At 43.0% G+C, this 26,989-nt stretch overlaps 1 pseudogene; it reads left to right on the top strand.

The window, feature by feature from the left end:
* Nucleotides 1-3,251: 3,251 nt before the first annotated feature.
* LOC147730912 (uncharacterized) lies at nucleotides 3,252-4,306 on the top strand (annotated as a pseudogene).
* The last annotated feature ends 22,683 nt before the right edge of the window (nucleotides 4,307-26,989 follow it).

The raw sequence follows: 26,989 nt of genomic DNA, 5'->3' as shown, positions 1-26,989 counted from the left end.
TATTATGGAATCGCAAAAGAAATTCTTGATACACCTGGCCCTAAGATCCTACGCAAGCAGCAACCTGGAAATAAGGCTGATCAAATATTCTTTTTGTTAACCAACTTTGTGGAACGTGTGACCAGGGCAACAGTCCTATACCTGAGCATCAACTCGGACATCCGCACAAAACTTCAGGCTGTTTAACAAGAACACTTTTTAGTGTTAATTCTTGCTATCCCGTTTAAAAAAAAAATTGTGAGTCGCCTCGGCTGTCAGCTTAGTGCTATTATTTTACTTCTGTGAACTGCTTGGCCCTGAAATATTTGGTTCTGGTTTAGAGTATACAGTATTTTAGCTTCGTTTTTAGCCCCATATTTGAACTTTTTTTATATTTTGCTTTTAATTGTATGTGTGAAAGGCATGTGTGTTTTATATTATGGGCTGAAAGACTTTAATACATTTAAAATTCAATTTAACACCAAAATAGAGCTGAAACAACACGCATGAGAGAATAATTAAGACGTGCTATTGTGAGTTTCTCACCAGAACCTAGTTCACTAGTGTTTTTTTTATGTCCTACAATATCATGATCCATTCCATCCATCTTGTCATAATTCTCTCTTTTGAACAGAAATCCAATAGGCCCAAGTGGCTATGTATTTGAGGAGTATTTACTGGAGTAAAGCGTCTATACTTTTCGAAAAAAAACAATTTGCTTTCACGTTAAACCTATGCATCTTCTTCATGTATCTATAAAACAATAGATTTTCCAAACCACTCAGTTTATAAATAATTGCATATTTTCCCCTGATGCAGATACATTTAATTATTTTCCTATTTTGAAACCGTTCCCTTAAGACCATCCTTAAAAAGGCTGAAGTTCCTAATTGTTTTCATTAAACAATGGGTAAAAATAAAATTTCTTAAAATGGGAATTTCAGAGAAACTATTATAGGTAGATGTGTTTGTATACAAGTTACCACTGTTTTTGTTTGCCTTCTTCATTTTTGTACCTCATTGCAGTTTGATTTTTAGAAACTATCTTCTAATAACTTTGATTTCCTTATTGTATGCTAGTGTCAATCGAAGGATGCTCATTCATTCTGCTCAACTCTGACAATTCCAAGATGTCAGCCATATTCACAGATCGTGGGACCACGACGTTAGCTTCAATCAGTAGGGTTATGCCAGCTGCAATCTTAATATTGTGACGATGAATAGCCGTTCCTGTGACTTAATTTCAGGCTCATCTGTTTTGAACTGCTTTATGTTGATTTTATGGCAAGACAGGAAGCTTATATTATGCAACCCTCTTTATTGCGCCACCCACAGCAGCATCTTCAAAGAACATAAAACACCACAAAAGTTCTTTAGAATATTAACAAAGAGCCAGAACCTCCTTGACTCTTCCTTCTTTTTTGCTGCTGCCCATAACATAAGTCTTGTTTTAAAATTCTCTTAAATTGACAGTTTGTATGACTTGTTTGTATGGTGTTTAAAGATGTTAACATGATTGTGAGATAAGGTTTATGCTTATAAATACGAATTTTCATAAGAGAAATTGTTTCTAGTTAACTCGATAATTTTTTATAAAAACAGTTAACCTTTGCTTTTAGTTCAGGGTGACTTGGTGAAGCTGCGTAGTGTGTATGTGAAATCAGATTTGGAAAAAAGAGATGAATGCGAGAATTCTTAGAGCGCATTTATTTTGAAATGAATGTCCGAGTTTTACAGAAATCCTTGAATGTTATGTGAGAAAGAGTTTAGGTAATTTATAATAAAGTAGTGCGGAGATCGAGTGGTATGCTAATTTTGAAGGAGACTAGGGGGCAGATTTATGTTAACTGGCGCATCCCCAGGGATGCGCCAGTTAACATGCGCCACAGTGCGCCACAGCTCCGCCAGCCATGGTGCGCCGCATTTATAATGCGGCGCACCATGGTGCAAAAACGGCACAGATGCGTGACGCATCTGTGCCGGAAATGTGGCGCATTGCTAGAGTTGCGTCGCCCCATTATAACAATGCTGCGTCAAGACCTACGCCTGCTTCAAGCAGGCGCAGGCTTTTGACGCAGCATTGGCTTAAAAGTGACTGAGTGAAATCTCATAGATTTCACTCAGCCACTTTTGCGAGGCGCACCTGCCCCGGAACGCCCACCCTGCGCCGGAACGCCCACAAGCGGCGCAGGGCTTTACAACGTGACGCATCTGCCTAGATGCGTCACGTTGTAAATCATTCGTAGGGATGCGCCACGTTTACCCCGCTTTGCGTGACGCAACAGCGGCGTAAACGTGGCGCAAGGGCCTCATAAATCTGCCCCCTGGAGTTTAAAGATTCATTTATTGAATTTCGAATTCGAGTAACGCAGAAGATTATTTATAGTACATTGAAGTCTAGTAAGGAGATTGTGCGTACATGAGGTATAGTTTAAGTTTGATAATATTCGAAAGAATGGTAGGATTAATTTAGAGCCATAATAATGTATGTTGACGGTTTAAAACGGTTCAAAACTAATCAGCGGTAACCAGGCCCGGACTGGTCATAGTGGGCACAGGGCAATCCCCTGGTGCGCCGCATGGGTGGGGGCCGGTTTTGGGCCCCTGGGGGCCGTTTTTATTACAGGGCCGTTTTTGCAGAATAGCTGCAAAATCGGCCCTGTAACAAAATCGGCCAAAAACCGGCCCTGGCAAAGTGCTCGGCCGCCCCCCCCCACCCTCCAGCCTGGCAAAGTGCTCGGCCGCCCCCCCCCCCACCCTCCAGCCCTCCCTCCGAGTGGGGAGGCGGGGGCCGGCCGAGCACTTTGCCAGGGCTGGTTGTGGTTCCCAGTCTGGCCCTTGCGGTAACGGAAGCTTACCGTTGTGTTTCAAAGTAATGAGGTTCCATTCTTTCGACGCAGTCTTGAGTGGATCACCAGGGTGCCTGCGTGTTGACGTATGTGCAGAGAGTTACGTCTTCACGTGGGCGCTCATAGTGAAGTATGCGTCTAGATTTGGTTGCTGACTGAAACTGACGAGAATTTCGTACGGAGGGAGACAGAGAAGTTTGGACTACTGCGAAGTTTATTTATGGCGATCGCAAACAGTGATTTAAGAGCGCAATTAAGAGCTCGGTTAAAAGCACTTTTGCAGTTAAAAATTAATTGTTTTTAGTGGAAGCGCAGTAAAGGTTCGAATATTTTTGGGATATTAGTTTGTGAATATTTAGTTAAGGAGTTTATAAAGTGATTTAGATTAGTTAGTAAGGAAGTGTTTATATTAAGGAAATAAAAATGTCAGAAAGTAATGCTCTGACACAGGGAGGTCTGAATATGGAGGAGAGAATTACTCTTATGTTGTCCAAGTTTGCTAGTGAGTTGGATTCTAGAATGGATAAAAAATTTGAGAAAAGCAGTGGTTTAACACAGGAGGAACTTTTATGGTCAGCTGGTAAAGCACCGGTGTTGGAAAAGAAAGGTGGAAAAGTGAATAGGAAGAGAAAGAATCTGGAATCCGAAGGTTGGAAAAGTAAAAAAGTAAAAGCTGCATGCCCAGACTCAGTTTTTTTGCAAAAACATGCAAAACAAGCAGGTGTTGTGGACACACATGGTGGCCTAGAAAGAGGTCAGGGTAGTAGGAGGCATACTACTGTGTTATGTGATGAGTCTTCGAGTAGTGCAGAAATAGAATTAAGTTGTTCTTCTGATTTTGACTCAGATGTAGAAATTGTGGATAAAAGTAAAATCATTGAGACCAAGACAAATGAGAAACCTGAAGAGAGTGCTGGAGTCATAGATCCTTTAGGGGAGTCTATGTTTGATCCTTTGATGATTAAGCACCCGTTATCACCTGAACGGAGCCCGGCTCCACATGTTGCAGAGTATGTCCAGATGTGGCTAAGGAAGCAAATTCCAAAGGACGTACGATTGAGACTCCGTTCGGATTGTCCAAGACCAAGTTTATCGAATAAGATTGCCTTGACACCTGAGCTTGATGCCAAAAATTATTGCTTTTGTGGCAAAAGGTGGTAAAGATCCAAAGAAGGGATTGGATAAAGGGTGAAAGATGTGTCAGGACAGGTTGCTTGATCTATCAGGACCTTTCACAAAATATTTTGATATGGCTGAGGAGGCCTATATTGAAAAGAAAAATCTGGATATAGATGAACTTAGAGAGTGGATCCAGAGAGCGGTGTGTTTGTTGGGAAACGCAAACACTGCAATTTCAGTACAAAGAAGGAAGAGCATTCTCTTAAAAATTGATCCTAAGTTGGTGGAATTGGCCAACAATGAGGGTGGATCAGATGCAAATGGAATGCTTTTTGGAGAAGCTTTTGTTAAAGAAATGAGCAAATATGGGGGTGCTTTCAGTTCTTTCGAGAAATCTCAGAGAAATATTAAGAACGTTTTTGACCGTCGGGTTTTCAGAAGGGCCGGGAGAAGTAGAGGTTGTTTTCCGGCTGTGGTCAAGGAATTACAAGGGCCTCGTTTGCAAGAGGATTCAGGAATTTCAACTATAACTATCAGCAACAGTCTGGATATCAGCCTGGAGGATTATATCCTCAAAAGGAGAGAGGAAGGTATAGGGGAAATAGAAGACCGAGAAGGCCCGGTAAGGCAAGACCCTATTGCTATCCATGCAAAATTGGGCGGCAGACTTGACCAATTTTACAAGAATTGGTGTGTGTTAACAAGAGATCCTTGGGTGTTGCAGATGGTTTTGAGTTATCGAATAGACTTCATAGACGAGTCAACACAGTTTTATTGTCCTCCAATGATCAAGTTCAGCACACAGCTGATAGAATTGTTGGAAAAAGAAGTAAAAGAGTTGGTAATGAAAGGAGCGATTGTAGAGGAATTGGAAACGTGTGCGGGGTTTATAAGCAACATTTTCTTAGTAGAAAAGAAAGGAAAGGGTATGAGACCTGTAATAAATTTGAAGAGTCTGAACGATTGGGTAGATTACCATCGTTTCAAGATGGAGGGTTTACATATGTTGAGAGATATTTTTCAGACAGGGGATTGGATGACTCGACTGGATTTAAAGGATGTATGTCTCACAATTCTGATATAGTTAGAGCATCAGAAATTTCTGAGGTTCAGATGGGTAGGTAAGTTATGGAAGTTTGTTTGTCTCCCATTCGGTCTTTCGTCGGCCCCTTGGTGTTTTACAAAGATGCTTCATCCAGTTGTAGCTTTCATGAGAGAAAGAGGAATTTGTGTGATAATTTATTTGGGCGACATTTTGATTATGGATCAGGAGAAGAGGAGAGTGGAAGAATACACAAAGTTGGCTGTGAATCTTTTGGAGAATCTAGAAGTTTAAGAGAAAAGTCTTGTTTAACTCCAAGTCAGGAAACTCAGTTTTTAGGTTTCATGATAGACACTGTTCGGGGTCAGTTGAGGTTACCTTTAGACAAAATAAAGAAAATAAGGAAGGAGATTCGAAAAGTATTGTCCATAAATGTTATATCTTTGAGGATGTTGGCAAGGATTGTAGGTCTTTTATCTTCAACGCTACAAGCTATTTTTCCAGGACCTTTGAACTATCGTGCTCTCCAGAGATTGAAGGGCGCCACCCATAGCAGCACCTATAAAGAATTAAGAACATTAACCAAAGTTCCAAACATTAACAAAGGGCCAGAAACACCAGCCTTCTTCTTTCTTTTTTTGTACACTGCTTCAAAATCTTTAAACAAAAGTCCTTTAAATAACAACTTGAATCCATGCGAAAAGTATCCACTTTTAACCACAAAAACAGCTTTGTGTCTTATTGTTGACCATGCCCTGCGAAAGAACCAACAATTGATATTAAACAGGGTAGGGTGAATGGAGGGATAATATTAGCCTCTGTGTCTTTAATAAAATCCAGATTTTCTGTCCATCAAAGCTGATGAAAATCTACATTTAATGACACGACCGGAGGCTAAGATTTTTGCAAGTTTAAAGCTTCTCTAATAAACATGAAGCTGCATTAATCACAGGGTTAAAATAAAACTTCTGAAAAACAGAGTCATTAGACCAATCTACACATCTTAAAATATGAAACGCACCACCCAACACAAAAGCTTTAGAAGCAGATGCATCTCTTACTGAATGTGCACCAAATCTGCTCACATCAACACCCGCATTCTTCATCACTTCTTTCACACATCTTGCAAGAGTTGTTTTAGATACATCCCTGTGTGGTTTTCTATAAGATATTAAAAGTTGTTTCTCATTACATGAACAAATACCAATAGTCCTTCTCTCATGCTCCTTCAAACAACGCACATCTCATAAACATTCATATTCATCAAAATAAGGATAGAAAATAGTTTCTGAATTAGTTTTCGTTCTCCTGCACAGGTAAAACCAAATACCCTCTGGATTAAAAAATCCTAGCAGAGACATCCATAGCTTTCACATCTGAAACTCTTCTAAAAGACAGTAAACACAACAATATTCTCAGGAAATTACTCTTTCTGGAGAGGCAAGATCAGAGTTAAACTGGTGGCTGAAGAATATGGAGGCATGAAATGGGAAAGCAATTTTCGGAGTAAATCCGGAATTGATACTAGAGTCGGATGCAAGTTTAACTGGTTGGGGGGCACGTTGTGGTGCAAGTTCGACAGGAGGAGAGTCATATGCACATAAATTGTTTGGAACTGTTGGCAGGTTCATTTGCAATCAAGAGTTTTACGAAGAACCAGGTCAAATGTTCAGTCTTGCTAAGGATGGACAATGTGTCTGCAGTGAAATATGTGAACAAGTTGGAGGATCCGAAATCCAGAGACCTAGGGGATCTGGCAAGAGTTTTTGGGGATTATTGTATGGAGCAGAACATTTCAGTTCAGGCAGAGTATTTGCCAGGTCAGAAAAATGTGCAAGCAGATTGGTAATTGAGAAATCAAACAGATTTCAGCGATCGGATGTTAGAGAGGTCAGTGTTTTGGAGGTTAATGGAGATTTGAGGTCCTTGCAATGTGGATCTGTTTGCAAACAGATGGAACACTCAGTTGGAGAAGTTTTCCAGCTGGCGTCCAGATCCGGAATCGACTGGGATAGACTGCTTCAGGCAGGATTGGAGGGGTCTTCGTCCATATGCTTTTCCTCCTTTTGTGTTGATAACCAGGGTAACTTTGATGGTAAGCAGGTGGAAGGAGACAGTGGTGCTTATAACTCCAATATGGAAATCTCAAGTTTGATATCCCATCCTATTAGAAATGTCAGTAGACTGTCCAGTCCTTCTTCCAAGTTTTCCAAGCATTCTGAGAGGAGCTTTAGGAGAGTTTCACGAGTTGGTAACTTCAGGTCAGTTGAGTTTGATGGCATGGAGATTTCAGGAGAGTCTGGGAAGTGCCAGGACTTTTGAATGAGTCTTCTCAACTTATTAGAGAATCCTGGGCTCAGGGAACTAGGAAGATATAGATTGGCATGGCAGAAATGGTTACGCTGGTGTGTGGAGAGGGATTACGATCCTGTTTCAGTGGATGTAGTTTCTGTGGTAAATTATTTGACATCTTTCTTTAGTTCAGGGTTAGCATATAGAACTATTAATTTGCATAGATCAGCTATTGCAGCTGGTCATGAATTGGTTGATGGTATTTCTGTTGGACAAAATCATTTAGTGAGAAGAACGATGAAGAGTGAGAGTGTTAAGACCTCCTGTGGTGAGGTATTCTTCAGAGTGGGATGTTTCAAGAGTTCTTGAGTACTTAGAGAGTTTGGGAAGTAATAGTGCTTTACATTTGAGAGTTTTGAGTGGAATGCTGACTATGTCACTGTGCTTATTGTCTTTTAGAAGGGTGTCGGATGTTAGAGCTTTGGATGTGGGAGCTAGGATTTTTTTATCCTGAAGGTGTTTGTTTTTATCTGTGTAGAAGAACAAAGACTAATTCAGATACCATTTTCTATCCTTATTTTGACGGACATGAGCGGTTGTGTTTTGTGAGTTGTTTACAGGAATATGAGAAAAGGACTGTAGGTATTCGTCCTACAAATGAGAATCAGTTGTTATTTTAATATAGGAAAACTCACAAATCTATTTCAAACCCTACTTTAGCAAGATGGGTGAAGGAAGTGATGAGGAATGCTGGTGTGGATGTGAGTAGGTTTGATGCACATTCTGTGAGAGGTGCATCGGCATCAAAGGCATTTATGCGTGGAGGCGTATTGCATGATAATTTGAGATCTGCAGATTGGTTGAATGATTCTGTTTTCAGGAAGTTTTATTTTAAGCCAGTGGTTAATGCAAGTTTGATGTTGTTAGAGGGGCTTTGAACTTGCATAATATTAGCCTCCGGTCTTGCCATAAAATGTAGATTTTCATCAGCCTTGATGGACAGAAAATCTGGATTTTTTTAAAGACACGGATGCTAGTATTATCCCTCCACTCCCTACCCTTGTTGGTAACAGTTTTTTGTTCTTTTTCAGCTCATGGACAGCAATGAAAAAAGAAGAAGGAGTTTATGCTATTTCAGATTATTTGTTTACTGGTTTTAATTTGGACTCATAAAGACTTTGTTTATTGTTATACTGCACAAAACGAAGGAAGAGTCAAGGAGGTTCAGGCTCTTTGTTAATGTTCTAAAGAACTTTTGTGGTGTTCTATGTTCTTTGAAGATGCTGCTGTGGGTGGCGCAATAAAGAGGATTGCATAATACTAGCCTCCTTGTCTTTAATGAAATCCAGATTTTCTGTCCATCAAGGCTGATGAAAATCTACATTTTCCTTTGCTGTGCTTTGTTATAAGAGGAGTCATAAATAGAGCATTTGTGTCTCCCAGCAGAGCTGTCATGATTCTTTTGCTCTGGTCTAAACACTGGTGTTCTTTTGGCACATCATTGTCATTACTTTGTATGGTATGTTTCAAAGTGAAAAGGCAGTAGTGCAAAAATAATTGTGATATCACAAAACACAGCTATTGTGTTCCTAGTCACAGCTGTGTATCCTGTTCTACCATGATAAAGAAAATACAGGTTACAAATTTGCATTGGCGAAGCCAATAGATTGGGGCTTGGAAATCCTTTGATTTTTTTAAATATGTTTTTTGCAAACGTGCAATAGGCGTTAAGTGTAAAAGTAATTAATATTAAAAATGCTGCTATCTAATTTTGACACGCATATGTTTGCAAAAAATAAGTACAAAATGAAACATCACAAAATAAATGTAAAAGAAACATGAAACGAAAGAAGAAATTTTATTGTGTTTTGCCTACCAGACAGGACAATGAAGCAGACTACTTTTTAGGCAGCTGTACACATTTGCACAAGCCGAATGCCATCACTCATAGTCAAGACAGCCAATGATTGAAGGCGGCTGACCCACTGCACCATGTTGTGTGCACTGGCATCGACAGCACCAATCTAGTTAAGGTTTGGTCAGAGTTTCCATAGGAAAGGAATTTTTTTTTCTTAACAGCTTCGGTGCCTGTTAATCAATCTACACAAATGTTTCTTCATGGCAAGTTTCATGCATATCTGTCAAGCTGGGACCAAGAAAATTGGTGGTCCAAAAGTGACCTTTCCCATTTTAAATTCCTATAGCATTCTTTGCTCCTCGATTCATAAAAACACGGATGTCTGAAATTACACCACATTTGGCATAAAACTAGAGTTTCACTCAAGGAAGTGCTTAGTTTGGTATGAATCTGTTCAGCTGTTTTCGAGAAATTAGTGTTTTAAAAGGTGCTCGGTATAGGCATACAGAAGCTAAGTGCTTGAGATATCTGGGTCCGTATTACCCAAGTGCCCTGGGGGCACAACCGGCATTGGTGCCCACCTTTGCGTGCCCCACGGCACTTTGGTATTACAGAAGATGCTTGTGTGTCCCCTTCTGGATCACCAATGGCTCTGCCACACATAAAGCACCAGCGCTATCATCAGATGGTGTTCCCTCGTTTGCATGGGGGCGTGGCTCCATACAAATGAGAGAATCCCTTTGTCTCAGCGCCCACGCCGTATTACAGATGTGGGCGCAGAGGCAAAGAAGCTGTCAGGAGGCGTACTGACACTGCACCACCAAGGTGGTGCACTGTCTGTGTGCCTCCTGATGGTAGCCCACTGGAGGAGGAAAAGAGGCTCCAATGGACCTCTCAGAAATCCCCTTCCCTTCAAATTGCATGGTAGTTGCCACCTGTACAGTGAAGCACAGCGTGGCTGCTTCAAAGCCGCTTCTTATTTCACTTGAATGCGTTGGCCCCATGGCAGCAGGAGTTTACAGCTGCTCTGGGGGCAGTGCATTCATTGTAAAACAGCTCACCCTCCTTGTTTGCACAGGGCACAACTTTTGAAACGTGTGCCCGGTGCTAACAAGAAACATGTGCTGCATTCCATAGGACGGTCACTGGACCGTTAATTTGTAGAACCTCTGTGCTGCCATAGTGCCTATGACAATGATTTCCTGGCCTTGTAGGGGCCTTTAGACACATTGTCTTGGGGTGCATTGTTCCCACACACACTGATGTGTTTGTGATATCTGCCACAGCAACACATTTCGTTTTGACCAAAGACTGCACCATGGTCCCTTTTTAGTTGCCCTCACAGCGCTTGAGTTGAGCTTACAAAGTCTTTTGTATTTAAACAAAGAAAATTTTAAAAGTGGCTCACAGCCAGCCATTACTTTTCATTAGTTCATATGCTTGTCACTCTGTTTTAGGTCTCGCCTAGTCAGGGCTTGTGCTGTCTGTTCGAGACATGCTGTATTCAAGTATGATTCAGAAAAGGGGGTGGTGATGAACAGAGTGTCTGAATTAAGCAGACCACTCTTACCCAGTCCAAAGATCAGGGCTTGATCCATCACCGTTTTTTAGCTCACTGCACCATCCCAGCTCAGAACTTGGCTATATGCAAATTAGTCTGACCCTGGCCCAGTGCATCATGGGAACAGGGCAGACCAAACTACCAAGCCAATTCTTGTACTGGGAAGGAAACAAGCTTCCGGGGACCGGTTTCTGGCATTTCAGACGTCTTCGGCCCGGCTTGCTTAAATCCTGATGGTGCAATGAGCAAGGGACTCACATCTGAGTATACCCTTCCACGCTTGTGGTGGACAAAAATGATTCAGAAAAGGGGGTGATGATGCACAGAGTGTCTGAATTAAGCAGACCACTCTTACCCAGTCCAAAGATCAGGGCTTGATCCATCACCGTTTTTTAGCTCACTGCACCATCCCAGCTCAGAACTTGGCTATATGCAAATTAGTCTGACCCTGGCCCAGTGCATCATGGGAACACGGCAGACCAAACTACCAAGCCAATTCTTGTACTAGGAAGGAAACAAGCTTCCGGGGACCGGTTTCTGGCATTTCATCCGTCTTCGGCCCGGCTTGCTTGAATCCTGATGGTGCAATGAGCAAGGGACTCACATCTGAGTATACCCTTCCACGCTTATGGTGGACAAAAATGATTCAGAGAAGGGGGTGGTGATGAACAGAGTGTCTGAATTAAGCAGACCACTCTTACCCAGTCCAAAGATCAGGGCTTGATCCATCACCGTTTTTTAGCTCACTGCACCATCCCAGCTCAGAACTTGGCTATATGCAAATTAGTCTGACCCTGGCCCAGTGCATCATGGGAACAGGGCAGACCAAACTACCAAGCCAATTCTTGTACTGGGAAGGAAACAAGCTTCCAGGGACCGGTTTCTGGCATTTCAGCCGTCTTCGGCCCGGCTTGCTTAAATCCTGATGGTGCAATGAGCAAGGGACTCACATCTGAGTATACCCTTCCACGCTTGTGGTGGACAAAAATGATTCAGAAAAGGGGGTGGTGATGAACAGAGTGTCTGAATTAAGCAGACCACTCTTACCCAGTCCAAAGATCAGGGCTTGATCCATCACCGTTTTTTAGCTCACTGCACCATCCCAGCTCAGAACTTGGCTATATGCAAATTAGTCTGACCCTGGCCCAGTGCATCATGGGAACAGGGCAGACCAAACTACCAAGCCAATTCTTGTACTGGGAAGGAAACAAGCTTCCGGGGACCGGTTTCTGGCATTTCAGCCGTCTTCGGCCCGGCTTGCTTGAATCCTGATGGTGCAATGAGCAAGGGACTCACATCTGAGTATACCCTTCCACGCTTATGGTGGACAAAAATGATTCAGAAAAGGGGGTGGTGATGAACAGAGTGTCTGAATTAAGCAGACCACTCTTACCCAGTCCAAAGATCAGGGCTTGATCCATCACCGTTTTTTAGCTCACTGCACCATCCCAGCTCAGAACTTGGCTATATGCAAATTAGTCTGACCCTGGCCCAGTGCATCAAGGGAACAGGGCAGACCAAACTACCAAGCCAATTCTTGTACTGGGAAGGAAACAAGCTTCCGTGGACCGGCTTCTGGCATTTCAGCCGTCTTCAGCCCGGCTTGCTTGAATCCTGATGGTGCAATGAGCAAGGGACTCACATCTAAGTATACCCTTCCACGCTTATGGTGGACAAAAATGATTCAGAAAAGGGGGTGGTGATGAACAGAGTGTCTGAATTAAGCAGACCACTCTTACCCAGTCCAAAGATCGGGGCTTGATCCATCACCGTTTTTTAGCTCACTGCACCATCCCAGCTCAGAACTTGGCTATATGCAAATTAGTCTGACCCTGGCCCAGTGCATCATGGGAACAGGGCAGACCAAACTACCAAGCAATTCTTGTACTGGGAAGGAAACAAGCTTCCGGGGACCGGTTACTGGTATTTCTGCCGTCTTCGGCCCGGCTTGCTTGAATCCTGATGGTGCAATGAGCAAGGGACTCACATCTGAGTATACCCTTCCACGCTTATGGTGGACAAAAATGATTCAGAAAAGGGGGTGGTGATGAACAGAGTGTCTGAATTAAGCAGACCACTCTTACCCAGTCCAAAGATCAGGGCTTGATCCATCACCGTTTTTTAGCTCACTGCACCATCCCAGCTCAGAACTTGGCTATATGCAAATGAGTCTGACCCTGGCCCAGTGCATCATGGGAACAGGGCAGACCAAACTACCAAGCCAACTCTTGTACGGGGAAGGAAACAAGCTTCCGGGGACCGGTTTCTGGCATTTCAGCCGTCTTCGGCCCGGCTTGCTTGAATCCTGATGGTGCAATGAGCAAGGGACTCACATCTGAGTATACCCTTCCACGCTTATGGTGAACAAAAATGATTCAGAAAAGGGGGTGGTGATGAACAGAGTGTCTGACTTAAGCAGACCACTCTTACCCAGTCCAAAGATCAGGGCTTGATCCATCACCGTTTTTTAGCTCACTGCACCATCCCAGCTCAGAACTTGGCTATATGCAAATTAGTCTGACCCTGGCCCAGTGCATCATGGGAACAGGGCAGACCAAACTACCAAGCCAATTCTTGTACTGGGAAGGAAACAAGCTTCCGGGGACCGGTTTCTGGCATTTCAGCCGTCTTCGGCCCGGCTTGCTTGAATCCTGATGGTGCAATGAGCAAGGGACTCACATCTGAGTATACCCTTCCACGCTTATGGTGGACAAAAATGATTCAGAAAAGGGGGTGGTGATGAACAGAGTGTCTGAATTAAGCACACCACTCTTACCCAGTCCAAAGATCAGGGCTTGATCCATCACCGTTTTTTAGCTCACTGCACCATCCCAGCTCAGAACTTGGCTATATGCAAATTAGTCTGACCCTGGCCCAGTGCATCATGGGAACAGGGCAGACCAAACTACCAAGCCAATTCTTGTACTGGGAAGGAAACAAGCTTCCAGGGACCGGTTTCTGGCATTTCAGCCGTCTTCGGCCCAGCTTGCTTGAATCCTGATGGTGCAATGAGCAAGGGACTCACATCTGAGTATACCTTTCCACGCTGATGGTGGACAAAAATGATTCAGAAAAGGGGGTGGTGATGAACAGAGTGTCTGAATTAAGCAGACCACTCTTACCCAGTCCAAAGATCAGGGCTTGATCCATCACCGTTTTTTAGCTCACTGCACCATCCCAGCTCAGAACTTGGCTATATGCAAATTAGTCTGACCCTGGCCCAGTGCATCATGGGAACAGGGCAGACCAAACTACCAAGCCAATTCTTGTACTGGGAAGGAAACAAGCTTCCGGGGACCGGTTTCTGGCATTTCAGCCGTCTTCGGCCCGGCTTGCTTGAATCCTGATGGTGCAATGAGCAAGGTACTCACATCTGAGTATACCCTTCCACGCTTATGGTGGACAAAAATGATTCAGAAAAGGGGGTGGTGATGAACAGAGTGTCTGAATTAAGCAGACCACTCTTACCCAGTCCAAAGATCAGGGCTTGATCCATCACCGTTTTTTAGCTCACTGCACCATCCCAGCTCAGAACTTGGCTATATGCAAATTAGTCTGACCCTGGCCCAGTGCATCATGGGAACAGGGCAGACCAAACTACCAAGCCAATTCTTGTACTGGGAAGGAAACAAGCTTCCGGGGACCGGTTTCTGGCAATTCAGCCGTCTTCGGCCCGGCTTGCTTGAATCCTGATGGTGCAATGAGCAAGGGACTCACATCTGAGTATACCCTTCCACGCTTATGGTGGACAAAAATGATTCAGAAAACAGGGTGGGGATGAACACAGTGTCTGAATTAAGCAGACCACTCTTACCCAGTCCAAAGATCAGGGCTTGATCCATCACCGTTTTTTAGCTCACTGCACCATCCCAGCTCAGAACTTGGCTATATGCAAATTAGTCTGACCCTGGCCCAGTGCATCATGGGAACAGGGCAGACCAAACTACCAAGCCAATTCTTGTACTGGGAAGGAAACAAGCTTCCGGGGACCGGTTTCTGGCATTTCAGCCGTCTTCGGCCCGGCTTGCTTGAATCCTGATGGTGCAATGAGCAAGGGACTCACATCTGAGTATACCCTTCCACGCTGATGGTGGACAAAAATGATTCAGAAAAGGGGGTGGTGATGAACAGAGTGTCTGAATTAAGCAGACCACTCTTACCCAGTCCAAAGATCAGGGCTTGATCCATCACCGTTTTTTAGCTCACTGCACCATCCCAGCTCAGAACTTGGCTATATGCAAATTAGTCTGACCCTGGCCCAGTGCATCATGGGAACAGGGCAGACCAAACTACCAAGCCAATTCTTGTACTGGGAAGGAAACAAGCTTCCGGGAACCGGTTTCTGGCATTTCAGCCGTCTTCGGCCCGGCTTGCTTGAATCCTGATGGTGCAATGAGCAAGGGACTCACATCTGAGTATACCCTTCCACGCTTATGGTGGACAAAAATGATTCAGAAAAGGGGGTGGTGATGAACAGAGTGTCTGAATTAAGCAGACCACTCTTACCCAGTCCAAAGATCAGGGCTTGATCCATCACCGTTTTTTAGCTCACTGCACCATCCCAGCTCAGAACTTGGCTATATGCAAATTAGTCTGACCCTGGCCCAGTGCATCATGGGAACAGGGCAGACCAAACTACCAAGCCAATTCTTGTACTGGGAAGGAAACAAGCTTCCGGGGACCGGTTTCTGGCATTTCAGCCATCTTCGGCCCGGCTTGCTTGAATCCTGATGCACTGGGCCAGGGACAGACTGATTTGCATATAGCCAGGTTCTTAGCTGGGATGGTGCAGTGAGATAAATAACGGTGATGGATAAAGCCCTGATCTTTTGACTGGGTAAGAGTGGTCTGCTTAATTCAGACACTCTGTTCATCACCACCCCCTTTTCTGAATCGTATTCAAGTATGGGCTTGAAACTCTGCCCATTTACCGCCCATCTTTTCAATTGGCTCCTGTTACTGGCCTTTGTAAATAGTGGCTTTTGGTTCATGAATAGGCTTAGTAGTCCGACCTTAGTACCTCCTTTTCTTGTGTTGTAACCTCCAATGAGGAATGCCCCTGTAACATGTGTTGTTACTCAGTATGTTTTATTTACAGTTTGTGAGCACTATTTTCTGAAATGACTTTCTCCTATTACACACACGACACGCTCTCCTGCAACCACTTGTCTTTTTTTAAGCAGCGTTTCAACAATGGCGGCCCTAACATTAGCGATGCAAAAGGCTTTAAATTTATTTTTTAAAGCAGAGCAGCTCTCTAGGCTTTCTCTTATGTTTTTTTAAGCTGCACTTGTTTTTTCTCACCAGCGTGGAACACTTCGGGTTCAACAATGGCGGTTGAGCTTTTCATTTCTTATGCGTGTCTCGCCCACAAGACATGGACACAGATGGCACCAAGTGTGTTATAAATTGACACACCGCGCTAGGACTTTACCAATGGCGGCTGCATCCTTTATTTTATTGTGCGCGGCTGCCAAAATACATTAAGTCTGTGCAACATTCTAATTTTCTTTTCTCAGCGTGGCCCGCCACAAATAATTCAGGAAAGTAGAGAGGAGGGGCGACTGCCGCTTTGAATCTTTGCTGTAGAGTGACAGAAAAAATCTGGTAAAACAAAGAGGGCATCGCATGCCGAGCACTCAGATTGCATGATATGCAAGGAGGGACTTTCATTCCCAGTTGGTAGTAGTGCCCGTTCCTACCACTAACCTCCCATCTAACTCCCTTGTTGCTCTCCCCTATGATGGACTCGCCGTGTACTGTACCCAGAGCTCCACATTAGCTCTGACCCCACAACTCAGGATGAGTTGGAGCGGAGCCCAACCATGGCGCAGCTGCTACGTGAGGCTGCAGTTTCAAGCTCTGGGCTTCCAGGATGTGCCTTCACCCGCCGGCAAGACGCTGAACCCCATGACCCTGGGAGTGTAAGTGCGGAATAATTCACATAATCAAGATTGGAATACAGTTATGCTTACCACATTATTTTAGGAGCTTATTTTCATAAACTGCTCGGGGGCCTGTTTGCTGGGAAATGTCTTTACATTAATGTAAGTGTTTGCACATTAGCACCTGGATGCAATCATCTTCAATGAATATGCAGTTTACGCATCCACACTCCTTGATTGTTGATCCTTTCATTGCACCAAAGGAAAAAAACTAATCTTTTATCACCACAAACTGAAGCATTCGCAGCCAAAACAGATGACCTATACCCTGCATTTCCCTTCTCTACCTCATACTGCAATCTTCTATATCACTGTTCTCTTCCGTATCACTGTGCTTTATTTAGAAAATGATCTGCCCCTTTCTTTTATTTTGCGCAGCTCTCACAAGGACATTTTGTCAAAGTTACATTGTGCCCTTTTAGGCACGTTAATGCCAGCCACAAATGCACTAAGCTAGTAGGGGGTGCACCACCGAAGGCTTTAACTAGGTTTTCCTGTGGTGTTGTAAAGAGACCTCTATTAGCCACATAAGGTACTGCAACTTTGTTACAATTATAAACAGAAATATTGCAGCTCAGACTTCCATTAAAGGTGCAGTACCTTATGTGGCTAAGAGAGGTCCATTTACAACTCCACAGGGACACCTAGTAGCAGCCTGTGGTACTACGTTCTTTCCTCAATTCGTGGAATTTCTTTAATTACTTAATTTTTGCATTTACAATGCCAATAGCTCAAACAGTCACTAATGACGAGATCTATTGCATTGCAAATGCTTGTACCTTGCTTGCTATTGGCTACAGCATGCAATTTCCTGTTGCGTTAATTTTTCTCTTTGTGTGTTTTTTATTAGTGGAGCTTGGACCGAGTACTCCCTTTGAACTTTTCCTTCTCCTTTTATAGCACTACTTTTTTTCTTCATGATTAAGCATGTTTGGAAATTGAGCAACCTAAAGGTATTGGGGCACTTCACACCAGTTCCTTTACACAAGGACACATTCATTTTTGCAGACACAGGGAGATTAAGTGATTTTCCCAAAAACAAGAATGTTAAGCTTGTGCCAAAACTCTAATCCAGCTTCCCAGCTCCACAGTTGGCCGCTCTGTCCCTTAAGAAACATCCTCTCCCAAGTGGATTGCACATCATCTCCCTACCTTCGGCCTCAGTGCCACATTTTGTGACTACAGCCTAATCACATAATCTCCCCGTGGCAGTCTGCATTTGCTGTTGGTTGTACACCTACCTCCCACCTATTGCTGCTTTCCTAAGCTGAACTCCTGTTTTAGAGATCCCCTTTTCCCCCAGATCCCTTCCTCCCCTGACTCTGCTTTTCACAGTGATTTGCACAGAGTCTAAAATGTTAAGCAATCGCTGAAACTCAAACCTGGTTTCCCAGCTCCATAGTCAGCATCTCCGGCTCTTAAGCCGCCTCCTCTCTCAAGAGGATGCCACATCGTCTCCCGAGCCTCCGCCTCAGTTCCCCATTTTGTACTCATGGGTAAAGTACTTAATTTTCCTGTGGCTGCCCGCTTTTGCTGTTGGTTGCCGCCCACCTCTCGCCCGTTATTGCTTTGCCCCGCTGAACTTCATTGCACTGATCCCCTCCTCCGCTGACTTTTTCAATTTTTTTTGTTAAGTTTTATGTAGAGCCAACTCCACTCGAAGGTATTTGAGCGCTTTACATTAGCACTAGTTACTTTTTTATGCAGTTTTATATAGTGCCAACACCACCCGAAGGTATTGGAGGGCTTTACATTAGCACCAGTTACTTTACACAAGGACACATTCATTTTTGTTGGCACAGTGAGAATAAGAGATTTGCCCCAAATCAAGATGTTAGACTGATGCTGAAACTCAAACCTGGTATACCAGCACCATACACTGCAGCTCTGGCCCTTACGCCACATCCTCTCCTGAAAGGACGTCTCAGCCTTAGTTCCACATTTTGTGATTATGGATAAATCGCTTAATCTCCCAGTTTCTGAACACAAAAAGCATTGGCAAAACCAGTAGGTTTTACCTGTGCGAAATCTATTATTTTTTAGGTATCGACTACACTGCTCATGCGCTGCTCGGTGAGACAGCGCATGCACTGTCTCAAAGGGACGTGTTGTGTTTTGTCTGTGGGCTTACAGGCCACATATCTTCTTCCATTGGGAAACTTGACCGTTGCTCTCATTTTCTTTGATGCCATTTGTCATGGCATGCAGGAGTCATGCCCTCTTCTTATAAATGGCTCTCCCATTGCACTGGACCAAGTACATGCCTCCGTGCACTGCTCTCAGTTTGCACAGCTAATTGTTCTTTGTTTTCAAGCACTCCATAGAAGTACTTGTGTCTTCAGGCCATCTCCCTTGTACACATACACACATAGCACTAAAATGAATATGCTTGTTAAAACACGAACAGCACTTGTTCATTTTTTGCACAATCCAATGGTATTGGAGCGTTTGCTTCGTCCTCCACCTTACCATAGTGTGAACACGAGCAAATGGAATTGGAGCACTGTAAGTGCTCACCAGTTACATTCCACGGTGACAAGTTCATTTTTGTCACTGATCCTGCTTCAATTAAGATATTTTTCTCTCTTTATTGTTGCTTCCTCCTGCCCTCTCAAATTGCTGCATGCCCATCTCCCTATCTTCTCCAGCATCCCTGCTTGACACGTATCCCCACTACCTCCCTCTTCAATGTTGCTTTTATTATTATTTTGTTTTGCACAATCCGATGTTATTGGAACACTTGCTCCATCCTCCATCTTGCCAAGTGATAACACAAGCCAATGGTATTGAAGTGCTTTAAGTGCTTGAAGTGCTTTAAGTTCTCACCAGTTACATTACACAACGACACATTCATTGTCGTATGCAGGGGGAAGCATAGATGATTTGCCCAGAATCACCAACTTTTTAGCTGACCCCAAGGTAGGAACCTGGTTCCCAGGTCACCTGTCGGCAGCCTCACTTCACTTCACTTCAAAGCTCCTCAACTGTTTCTCACTTTCACTTCCACAATTGTTCAGCAAGACACTGTCAACCCTGAACAAACATTGGCATAGCCAATAGATCTCTGCAATGCCCAAGCTATTGGCCTTGTCAATATGAATGTCTTTTAGCCATGTTGTCCAGCAGCACATCTACTGTTCAGCATGGCTGAAAGTCCCTGTAAAAAGCTCTATGATGCGGCCAGTGCAGACCACATCATGGCATGTTTTAGTCTTAGGAGGGCAGGACAATAAACTCAACATGGGGGGGGAAGACTTGACGCTGGCTCAATATCCTGTGATTTCTGCGTTTTCAGTGACTTTCAGTTATCCTGACTAGAAAAAATGGTTAGGGGTTCTGCCCACCTCACCCTCCCGTACCTGAGCAGGAGACATCCAAGGATGAAAAAGTAGAAACAAATGGTACTAAAGGGATCAATCCACTTTTTATTATCGAACAAGAAACAATTAATTGTCTTGTGATTTGCAAATTATACGCAGGGTAAGTATATAATAATTCATATACACATATATGAGCGAACAGCCAGAGAGGCACAATATAAACAAATAACACAGTCTATATACAACACATCACATGTACATTATATACAAATACACAAAACATTTACAATATCAAAAACACTTCTCTGTACCCTTAGGACAAAAAATATATAAAATATATATATACACACCAATTTACATATGTACCTCCTCTTAATTTGAAGTGGAGTATACAACAAAAGCACCAGGGGGTTAACTCAACAACCCAGCCTACATTTGTGTTGGTGCACCTTGGAAAAAAATCCAATCTTCCTTAAATTTTAACAGGGGACTCCGTTCAAAGCATAAGGTGTTGACGCAGTCGCGTTCGCTTTTCAGCCAGATGATATAGGCTTCATCAGGACATGGGTACTCTAGTAACAACAAATACATATATTATCCTCTTTCTTACCTAAACAAGACAACACATTACAGCTGCTAGAAATAAAACCTCTCCCCCACATGTGGAAATGCAGTGTCAATGGGTGATTCCATCAAGGAAGGAAAAGAAAAAACAGATAGTCAAGACCCAAAACAAAGAAAAAATCAAAAGACAAATAATAATAAAGTCAAAATTAATAATACGGGAGACTGTCAAAAAAACCACAACCACACCTCCAAGGGTGAACAGCACAAACATGTGACAACATTTAGAAACTAAGGACAATCAATCAAATCACCTTATATCCCAAAATGTATTAGTGCATATACATGCCAAGTACTACAAAACACATCTCGTGTCAAATATAAATACCTATTCTTCACGGCCCTGGCTAAACCTAGGGCAGGTATCACCGGCCACCCCACACAACCACCCAAGTGGGTGGGGTAGGAACCACCGTCTCGGCTCTAGTCTCGTGAACTCTACATGAAGTAAACATATTAGAGAGGCCAATCAATCACAGGGGAAGATCTAACAAGGGGGAAGTGGCCACATAGCAGCCATCATTAACAACAGGATATCTAACACAAGTCCCGGCGCACATACCTAATATCTTCACAGTGTTCGCCCAGATAGAGAAAAATATCTGAAGTGGCTCAAGTCTTGCGGTCTTCCTATAATCATACCGGATCCCAGGAGAAAGAAACAGAGAGGAACAACACACCGTCAGTCACTCGAACCTCTCTCCTCATTTCCCTCCACCAGTGTTCAAACGTCACTAACTGCAGGTGCACGCATGCTGGATTACAAGCATCTATAACCTTTACTACGTGCGTACATCCACCTATACAGACACTCCCAGTCATTAACTTCACAAATAGTGGCAGCCGGCAGGTCAAGTGCCGATCTAAATCTGAGAGAAGAGGCAGCTCAAAATACCCATAATTCACGTGCCCACCGTAATCAGAGGGTTACGTTCTCAAAGCTCCATATCAGCCTAATTACAACCCCTAACAGAGACCTTCAAAGAACGAAAACAGTGGGGGCCATACCTGCCTATCACTCCACCATCTTATCCGACACTCCCCTCAATAATCTACTCTAATCTCCAATGGCCTCACTGCCCGCGCTACGCCCTTGCTTAAATATACTGCGAAGGGGAAAAAAAAAAAAAATTACCTTCAGTATCCAAAAGGTCGGCGACACGTTAATTCAGTGCTCGCTACTACGTCTCTCCAGTCAAACCACCAGAGAGTCAGGGGCGGCCGACAACGCGCATTCTAATTAAGTGTGTCATACGTCAAACGGTGCGTCCATCCCGCAAACAACACTAAAAAGGGACTACAAACCCCCCAAGCGTTCCCAAAGTCCGTTTACTCGAGACCAATGCACATCCACCAGCACAAGAAGGTCACAAGAGCTCAAATTATTCCGGATAAAAGACCAATCCTATTCAACCATGCGAAAAGGAACAAAAGCTATCCTGAACAGCAGATGCGCTACTAGGCAATATGGATAAAAGACTTACACATTGACAAGGCCACTAGCTTGGGCACTGGGCACTGCTGAGACCTATTTGCTTTGCCAGTGCTTGTCATTAAAACAAGTAAGTATCCTCTAACAAAATCAATGGGTTATGTAAATAATTTTATAGGCAATGCCACTTTAAATGTGATTTTGTCAACAAAATTATACATCTCGCCAAGATGTTTATCAATCGCTGACACATTTCACCTTATTAGATTCTTGTCTTTGGGATGTGATTGTTATTTGTTGAGAGTAGCTCTAGGGCAAGGAAGCAAATAGTAAAACACCTCCATGCCATAGCGATAAAAAAGAAAACACTGGCCTATTCTCGGTGCCATGGTGCCTTTTTTTATTTTACTTTAAGTTAAGTTGCACTGCAGCTCAACTACTCTGTACTATGTAAAAAAATGATAAAGTCAATAGAATTTGCATAGGCAAAAGCTATTGACTTTGCCAGTGCTTGTTCTTCCTAGAAAGCTTGTACACAACATATTTTATGCAGTTTGTGTGCCTTGGCCATAGAAGTCCTTTCATTACTTGGCTGGCACTGCACCGAATATTTGGGGTAAAGCATGGCATTTAGGGAGTGTTAGTATGGGTGACTTTAATGTCAATGTATACCATGATATACCCTAATTAATCTCCCAGATAGACAGTTGCACCACAAAGGAAAGGAAAGTGGCCCCACTAAAATACGTTTGGCCAGAGGAGCGCGTTCCCCAAAATACCACACGCTCCGCACACCAAACATGTAGACACATACACATTGGCTCATATCAGCTCTCCCCGAGGCGAAACCCACCTGTATCCCGTTATCAGATGACTGTTCTTGTTATTTACAACTAAGATGCCTTTGCAAGAATGCAGAATTGGTTCATTGTACCTCACAAGATGTATATGTTGCCTGCCGAAACTCTGTACAGCAAGACACTTTCTTCAGACGCAACTCAGTTGATACTCTCCCTGTGCTCCGTTTAATTAAACCAACTTATCCCTGTTTTGCCAAACGCCTCTTGTATTTTCATTTCTTTAAGGTAAATTCATTTCCGAGCAACGGGTGGGAGCTGTCCCTGTGAGACACCGAATGCAGAATGTTCATTCACTGTATAGAGGGATGTTAAAAGAAATACTTAATGATCTTTCCAACCGAAATCACAGAACTGATAATCTTCTTGGGTAGCTCCTGTGGAAATGTATGGGTTGATGGCCACCCCATTCCAAACATGCATGAAATGTTGTCATGCTGGACTGGCACTGAGGTGTTTTCCACATTAGATCTAGCAAGTGCGTATCACTAGATAGTGCTGGATGAGAAGATTAAATATTTGACTACCATTGTGGCACTTAAGGGTATGTATCAATACAAGCACAGGGCCTTTGGCTTTGCCAGTGCTGCATCTGTCTTTTAGCATGTCATGAATGAAACTCTTGAGGGAATTTAGGGTGTACTTGAATTTCAGGAATTTTTCTCTTCGGCAAGGACCACGCACTACATGACAAGAATCATGAAGCACTTCGGTTGAAGAGATTGACACTTATGTGATGATATGGAGTGCCTGTGGTATGCCTTGTACACATGATTTTCAAAGAGGGAATTGGGCTAAAAATGAGCCACGTGAAGGCGACTTTAGATGCCCCAATACAGCTGCTGAGGAATAGTTGATGTCCTTTCTGGAGCACATAGAATTGTACTCTATGGGGCTTATTTACTAGCCCCTTGCACCCCTCATGCCTCACTTTTTACAATATTAAAAGTGATGCACCAGTGGCGCAAGGAGCTTGTAAATCAGCCCGAAAGTATTTTGTGGACTATTCAAACAAGGTTGAACTTATTACAGGGGGAGCGCGTGTGGCGCCGAGTAAGATGTACGCCTGACCCGGGAGCCTCGTATCGCGGCGGGATGGCCGCGCTGATTTCCGCGGCTCCAGTAATTTTAAACAAGCGAAATGGAGAGCCTCATGAATCAGAAGAGCTCCTGAACGGTTTTCTTCCCTTTTTTTTGCATTTTCTGCACCTCTTTCTTCTGGAAAATGTCAATTTCACTGCAACACTGTTAAGGCCGCTATTATGTTTTTATTCATGACGGAATTTTCACTGAACTCAGGTACTATTTTTTCACATTGACTCTTATTATAACATGTTGCAAAATCTGCTATTTTGGACATAATAACTCTTCTATGTGACCAGGAGTGACCTTAATACTCTTCTATGTGACCTGGAGTGAATTTAGTACTTCAATTGTGCTGTATTGCTTATAAACAAGTAGCACCGTTCCTCTCAGACGTAACTAGGCTTTCTCTATGTGAGCAGCGCTCTAAATATTTGATTACACTGTGTTGCGCAGTTTCTCTAAGTCGCTGTGGTTGTGCACTGGTGGTTTCTCCCTTGCTTCACTGAAGTCTATTACTTCTCCACTAAATTGGTGGAAGTAAGAAGTTACTTATTACAAGCAGGAGATACCCGGCCCACGCCCATGTCTTGGAATACTGTCATACTGACTCTGCGCTTAGTGGTGGTGTTGTAATGGAGCAATTTGGGTCTTCAAAGTCTTAGACCCCATCTGCATCTTCAACCAAAATGATGACCCCTACTCCTGCCAGTAAACGTCTCGAGCACGACCCTCCCTCTCCACCGAAACCTGCTTCTCTGGTTTCCTTAGACATGGTCCTTCATGAAATTCGTGCCTTGCGTCAATTCATTAAAGAGACTAACTCACGTCTCAAGTTGTTTGACACTAAATGGGCTTCTATGGAATCTCGCATCACTACTGTGATACATCAAGTCGATGACTTACAGAATTTCTCCACTAAATTATCTACTTTAGAGAGGCAGGTCTCTTTGCTAAAGAAATCGGCAGAGGATCTTGAAAATACAAACAGGTGCAGTAATCTACGCTTGTATGGCCTACCTGAAGGTTTGGAGGGCAATGACCCCATCCAGTTTTTCAATACTTTTCTCATAAAACTTCTGGACCTTCCTGCTTCTACAATGCTTAACATCCAATGTGCTCACAGGTTAGGCCTGTGCCAATCTTCATCGGCTGGTCCTTCGAAAGCAAGAGGTGTGATCTGTTTATTTTTAAAATATATGGACTTGCTACAAGTTTTAAACGCAGCCAAACACAAGAAGCAGCTTGTTTGGTTAGACTCTAAACTTTTCATTTCGCAAGATGTGTCTCAGGCAACAGCTAAATGACGGAAATACTTTCTTGATCATCGTTCTGCCTTACGTACACTTGGAGCACGTTACAGACTTTTCCATCCATGTCTGTTCAAATTCACCTGCCAAAACAACACTTTCTCTTTTGATGATCCAGCTGATGTGAATAAATGTATCCATCTACATTCCACTTCTTCTATGGAAACTTCCAGTCCTCTCTCTTCCTCACCGTACTCCCTTCCGTGACTTTTTAATTTATTACTGACAAGTTTTATCTCACCTTGTTTGGTCTAATGCTGATTTTTTCTTCCATAGGTTACTGATGACAGATGTTTTATAATATGTTCTTTTAATCCTTTATGTAAATGTTCTCTTCTCTTACTCTTTTGCAGATGTTTTCTCTTGATAAATCCCTCTCTCCGTGTCCTATTTGTCTCATCTGGTTCCCCGTTGGAGTACTTTCTCCCCGGTTGGTTGTGTCGTCTTCTTCTATGTGTCGCCACCTCCCACCCGTTTCATCTTGTGCCCCTTCAAAAGGTACATATTACAGTCGTCAATCTTTCTTTTTTTTTAATTCTTGTTATTTTTTCAATTGGTATCACTTGTTGACATGTACTGTCTTCTCTTCTTGTTCTTTCTTTTATCCTCTTTTCTTTCCCTCCTCTCTCTTCCCTCTGTCCCTTGGAAATGTACTATCTATTTTTATTCTTCTTTGCTCCGATTTGATTTTCCATCCTCCTTCCCCTGTTTTCTTTCCTCTTTTTCCATTTGTCTTTTATCTCACTTTTTTAATATTGCATATTTTGTTCTGTATGTATCTTTAATAGTTTTACATTGAGAGTTATCTCCTGGAATGTGAAAGGTTTTATTATTCCAATTAAAAGACAGAGAATTCTTTCCCATCTTGTATTTTATAACCCTGATTTGGTTCTCTTACAAGAGACCCACCTAACAGAAATTGAGGCGTTAAAATTAGAAAGAGGCTGGGTGGGTTCAGTCTTATTCTCTCCTTCTACCAATAAGAAAAATGGTGTCATAATTTTATGACACAAGAAATTGAATTGTAAAGTTATATCGCAAGAAACTGACACAGAAGGTAGATGGTTCAAATGTGGTTGTTAATTTATAACGTTTCTTTCACAGTTTTTTATATTTATGGACCTACACATGCTGATTGTTCCTTTTGGCCTCTAATTACACAGAAATGTATTCAATTTAGAGATGATCTCTGCATATTAGGAGGCAATTGCATTCAAGCTGTAGACCCATTTCTCGACCGCCCATCTCAAGTTTGCTTCGTTCCTCACAAGACTTACAAACATTTTCTTAACACTATCTCTCAAGCACACCTTGTAGATTCTTGGAGACTTTCCCACTCAGACACTCTTGACTTTTCTTTCTTTTCTCCCCCTCACACCTCCCTATCCCACCTAGATTACATCTTTCTTTCTGAATCTTTATCTCAAAACCTATTATCTTCCTCTATTGAGCCTATAGTCATCTCTGACCATGCCCCAATTTTAACGGATCTTGAGTTGCTCCCTCCACGTCCCAGGTTCTTCCTCTGGCATTTTAATAATTCTCTTCTTCTAGACCCTCTTTTCTCTTCTTCTTTTCGCACTTTTGGAAATGTATTTTTTGATCTTAATGGTGACCCCAACTGTTCTACCCCATATTATATGGGATTCTTGTAAAGCTACTGCAAGAGGCTTTAATATCGACTATGTTTAAAAAAAAGAAGTGCTTCCTTCAACAAC

This window comes from Lissotriton vulgaris, chromosome 2_1 (genome assembly GCF_964263255.1).
Source record: "Lissotriton vulgaris chromosome 2_1, aLisVul1.2, whole genome shotgun sequence".
NCBI lineage: Eukaryota > Metazoa > Chordata > Amphibia > Caudata > Salamandridae > Lissotriton > Lissotriton vulgaris.
This window is presented reverse-complemented; position numbering and strand designations above follow the sequence as displayed.